Source organism: Triticum dicoccoides, chromosome 2B, assembly GCF_002162155.2.
Source record: "Triticum dicoccoides isolate Atlit2015 ecotype Zavitan chromosome 2B, WEW_v2.0, whole genome shotgun sequence".
Classification (NCBI taxonomy): domain Eukaryota; kingdom Viridiplantae; phylum Streptophyta; class Magnoliopsida; order Poales; family Poaceae; genus Triticum; species Triticum dicoccoides.
The window spans coordinates 168771446-168777551 of record NC_041383.1 but is presented as its reverse complement, the minus strand read 5'-3'; positions in this window follow the sequence as shown (position 1 = coordinate 168777551).

Sequence of the window (6106 nt, the reverse complement as noted above, 5' to 3'; positions counted from 1 at the left end):
ATGCCCGATACTCCCCGAAACCATTCCGGTGTCCGAACATAGTCGTCCAATATATCAATCTTTATGTCTCGACCATTTCGAGACTCCTCGTTATGTCCGCGATCACATCTGGGAATCCGAACTACCTTCGGTACATCAAAACATATAAACTCATAATATAACCGTCATCGAACTTTAAGCGTGCGGACCCTACGGGTTCGAGAACTATGTAGACATGACCAAGACACGTCTCCGGTCAATAACCAATAGCGGAACTTGGATGCTTATATTGGTTCCCACATATTCTACGAAGATCTTTTATCAGTCAAACCGCATAACAACATACGTTGTTCCCTTTGTCATTGGTATGTTACTTGCCCGAGATTCGATCGTCGGTATCTCAATACCTAGTTCAATATCGTTACCGGCAAGTCTCTTTACTCATTATATAATGCATCATCCAGCAACTAACTTATTAGCTACATTGCTTGCAAGGCTTATAGTGATGTGCATTACCGAGAGGGCCCAGAGATACCTCTCCGACAATCGGAGTGACAAATCCTAATCTCGAAATACGCCAACTCAACATCTACCTTCGGAGACACCTGTAGAGCTCGTTTATAATCACCCAGTTATGTTGTGACGTTTGGTAGCACAGAAAGTGTTCCTCCGGTAAATGGGAGTTGCATAATCTCATAGTTATAGGAACATGTATAAGTCATGAAGAAAGCAATAGCAACATACTAAAAGATCAAGTGCCAAGCTAACGGAATGGGTCAAGTCAATCACATCATTATCCTAATGATGTGATCCCGTTAATCAAATGACAACTCATGTCTATGGCTAGGAAACTCAACCATCTTTGATCAACGAGCTAGTCAAGTAGAGGCATACTAGTGACACTATGTTTGTCTATGTATTCACACATGTATTACGTTTCCGGTTAATACAATTATAGCATGAATAATAAACATTTATCATGATATGAGGAAATAAATAATAACTTTATTATTGCCTCTAGGGCATATTTCCTTCAGTCTCCCACTTGCACTGGAGTCAATAATCTAGATTACACAGTAATGATTCTAACACCCATGAAGCCTTGGTGATGATCATGTTTTGCTCGTGGAAGAGGCTTAGTAAACGGATCTGCAACATTCAGATCCGTATGTATCTTGCAAATCTCTATGTCTCCCACCTGGACTTGGTACCGAATGGAATTGAAGCATCTCTTGATGTGCTTGGTTCTCTTGTGAAATTTGGATTCCTTTGCCAAGGCAATTTCACCAGTATTGTCACAAAAGATTTTTCATTGGACCCGATGCACTAGGTATGACACCTAGATCGGATATGAACTCCTTCATCCAGACTCCTTCATTTGCTGCTTCTGAAGTAGCTATGTACTCCGCTTCACATGTAGATCCTGCCATGACGCTTTGTTTAGAACTGCACCAACTGACAGCTTCACCGTTCAATATAAACACGTATCTGGTTTGCGATTTACAATCGTCCGGATCAGTGTCAAAGCTTGCATCGACGTAACCATTTACAATTAGCTCTTTGTCATCTCCATAAACAAGAAACATATCCTTAGTCCTTTTTAGCTATTTCAGGATATTCTTGACTGATGTCCAGTGATCCACTCCTGGATTACTTTGGTACCTCCCTGCTAAGCTTATAGCTAGGCACACATCAGGTCTGGTACACAGCATTGCATACATGATAGAGCGTATGGCTGAAGCATAGGGGACATCTTTCATTTTCTCTCTATCTTCTGCAGTGGTCGGGCATTGAGTCTGACTCAACTTCACACCTTGTAATACAGGCAAGAACCCTTTCTTTGCTTGATCCATTTTGAACTTTTTCAAAACTTTATCAAGGTATGTGCTTTGTGAAAGTCCAATTAAGCGTCTTGATCTATCTCTATAGATCTTGATGCCCAATATATAAGCAACTTCACCGAAGTCTTTCATTGAAAAACTTTTATTCAAGTATCCTTTTATGCTATCCAGAAATTCTATATCATTTCCAATCAACAATATGTCGTCTACATATAATATCAGAAATTATACAGAGCTCCCACTCACTTTCTTGTAAATACAGGCTTCTCCAAAAGTCTGTATAAAACCATATGCTTTGATCACACTATCAAAACGTTTATTCCAACTCTGAGAGGCTTGCACCAGTCCATAAATGGATCGCTGGAGCTTGCACACTTTGTTAGTACCTTTTGGATTGACAAAACCTTCTGGTTGCATCATATACAACTCTTCTTCCAGAAATCCATTCAGGAATGCAGTTTTGACATCCATTTGCCAAATTTCATAATCATAAAATGCAGCAATTGCTAACATGATTCGGACAGACTTAAGCATCGCTACGGGTGAGAAACTCCCATCGTAGTCAACCCCTTGAACTTGTAGAAAACCTTTCACAACAAGTAGAGCTTTTTAGACAGTAACATTACCATCAGCGTCAGTCTTCTTCTTGAAGATCCATTTATTTTTGATGGCTTGCCGATCATCGGCCAAGTCAACCAAAGTCCACACTTTGTTCTTATACATGGATCCCATCTCAGATTTCATGGCTTCAAGCCATTTTGCGGAATCTGGGCTCATCGTCGCTTCCTCATAGTTCGTAGGTTCGCCATGGTCAAGTAACATGACCTCCAGAATAGGATTACCGTACCACTCTGGTGTGGATCTTACTCTGGTTGACCTACGAGGTTCAGTAGTAACTTGATCTGAAGTTTTATGATCAATATTATTAGCTTCCTCACTAATTGGTGTAGGTGTCACAGGAACCAGTTTTTGTGATGAACTACTTTCTAATAAGGGAGCAGGTATAGTTACCTCATCAAGTTCTACTTTCCTCCCACTCACTTCTTTCGAGAGAAACTCCTTCTCTAGAAAGGATCCGAATTTAGCAACAAAAGTCTTGCCTTCAGATCTGTGATAGAAGGTGTACCCAATAGTCTCCTTTGGGTATCCTATGAAGACACATTTCTACGATTTGGGTTCGAGCTTATCAGGTTGAAGTTTTTTCACATAAGCATCACAGCCCCAAACTTTAAGAAACGACAACTTTGGTTTCTTGCCAAACCACAGTTCATAAGGCGTCGTCTCAACGGATTTTGATGGTGCCCTATTTAATATGAATGTGGTTGTCTCTAAAGCATAACCCCAAAATGATAGCGGTAAATCAGTAAGAGACATCATAGATCGTACCATATCTAGTAAAGTACGATTACGACGTTCGGACACACCATTACGTTGTGGTGTTCCGGGTGGCGTGAGTTGTAAAACTATTCCGCATTGTTTCCAATTTAGTCCAAACTCGTAACTCAAATATTCTCCTCCACGATCTGATCGTAGAAACTTTATTTTCTTGTTACGATGATTTTCTACTTCACTCTGAAATTCTTTGAACTTTTCAAATGTTTTAGACTTATGTTTCATTAAGTAGATATACCCATATCTGCTCAAATCATCAGTGAAGGTGAGAAAATGATGATACCCGCCGCGAGCCTCAATATTCATCGGACCACATATATCAGTATGTATGATTTCCAACAAATCTGTTGCTCGCTCCATAGTTCCGGAGAACGGCATTTTAGTCATCTTGCCCATGAGGCACAGTTCGCAAGTACCAAGTGATTCATAATCAAGTGATTCCAAAAGTCCATCAGTATGGAGTTTCTTCATGCGCTTTACACCAATATGACCCAAACGGCAGTGCCACAAATAAGTTGCACTATCATTATCAACTCTTCATCTTTTGGCTTCAACATTATGAATATGTGTATCACTACTATCGAGATTTAATAAAAATAGACCACTCTTCAAGGGTGCATCACCATAAATGATATTACTCATATAAATAGAACAACCATTATTCTCTAATTTAAATGAATAACCGTCTCGCATCAAACAAGATCCATATATAATGTTCATGCTTAACGCTGGCACCAAATAACAATTATTCAGGTCTAAAACTAATCTCGAAGGTAGATGTAGAGATAGCGTGCCGACCGCGATCACATCGACTTTGGAACCATTTCCCACGCACATCGTCACCTTGTCCTTAGCCAATTTTCGCTTAATTCGTAGTCCCTGTTTCGAGTTGCAAATATTAGCAATAGAACCAGTATCAAATACCCAGGTGATACTGCGAGCATTAGTAAGGTACACATCAATAACATGTATATCACATATACCTTTGTTCACCTTACCATCCTTCTTATCCGCCAAGTACTTGGGGCAGTTCCGCTTCCAGTGACCAGTCCCTTTGCAGTAGAAGCACTCAGTCTCAGGCTTAGGTCCAGACTTGGGTATCTTCTCTTGAGCAGCAACTTGCTTGCCATTCTTCTTGAAGTTCCCCTTCTTCTTCCCTTTACCCTTTTTCTTGAAACTGGTGGTCTTGTTGACCATCAACACTTGATGCTCCTTCTTGATTTCTACCTCCGCAGCTTTTAGCATCGCGAAGAGCTCGGGAATAGTTTTGTTCATCCCTTGCATATTATAGTTTATCACGAAGCTCTTGTAGCTTGGTGGCAGTGATTGAAGAATTCTGTCAATGACAATATCATCAGGAAGATTAACTCCTAGTTGAATCAAGTGATTATTATACCCAGACATTTTGATTATATGTTCACTGACAGAACTATTCTCCTCCATCTTGCAGCTATAGAACTTATTGGAGACTTCATATCTCTCAATCTGGGCATTTGCTTGAAATATTAACTTCAACTCCTCGAACATCTCATATGCTCCATGATGTTCAAAACATCGTTGAAGTCCCGGTTCTAAGTCGTAAAGCATGACACACTGAACTATCGAGTAGTCATCAGCTTTGCTTTGCCAGACGTTCTTAACGTCGTCAGTTGCATCTGCAGCAGGCCTGGCACCCAGCGGTGCTTCCAGGACGTAATTCTTCTGTGAAGCAATGAGGATAATCCTCAAGTTACGGACCCAGTCCGTGTAATTACTACCATCATCTTTCAACTTAGCTTTCTCAAGGAACGCATTAAAATTCAACGGAACAACAGCACGAGCCATCTATCTACAACAAACATACACAAGCAAAATACTATCAGGTACTAAGTTCATGATAAATTCAAGTTCAATTAAACATATTACTTAAGAACTCCCACTTAGATAGACATCCCTCTAATCATCTAAGTGATCACGTGATCCAAATCAACTAAACCATGTCCGATCATCACGTGAGATGGAGTAGTTTTCAATGGTGAACATCACTATGTTGATCGTATCTACTATATGATTCACGCTCGACCTTTCGGTCTTAGTGTTTCGAGGCCATATCTGTATATGCTAGGCTCGTCAAGTTTAACCTGAGTATTCCGCGTGTGCAACTGTTTTGCACCCGTTGTATTTGAACGTAGAGCCTATCACACCCGATCATCACGTGGTGTCTCAGCACGAAGAACTTTCGCAACGGTGCATACTCAGGGAGAACACTTATACCTTGAAATTTAGTGAGGGATCATCTTATAATGCTACCGTCAATCAAAGAAAAATAAGATGCATAAAGGATAAACATCACATGCAATCAATATAAGTGATATGATATGGCCATCATCATCTTGTGCTTGTGATCACCATCTCTGAAGCACCGTCATGATCACCATCGTCATCGGTGCGACACCTTGATCTTCATCGTAGCATCGTTGTCCTTTCGCCTCATATTGCTTCTACGACTATCACTACGCTTAGTGATGAAGTAAAGCAATTACAGGGCGATTGCATTGCATACAATAAAGTGACAACCATATGGCTCCTCCAAGTTGCCGATAACTTTGTTACAAAACATGATCATCTCATACAATAAAATTTAGCATCATGTCTTCACCATATCACATCACAACATGCCCTGCAAAAATAAGTTAGACGTCCTCTACTTTGTTGTTGCAAGTTTTACGTGGCTGCTACGGGCTGAGCAAGAACCGTTCTTACCTACGCATCAAAACCACAACGATAGTTCATCAAGTTAGTGCTATTTTAACCTTTTCAAGGACCGGGCGTAGCCACACTCGGTTCAACTAAAGTTGGAGAAACCGACACCCGCCAGCCACCTATGTGCAAAGCACATCGATAGAACCAGTCTC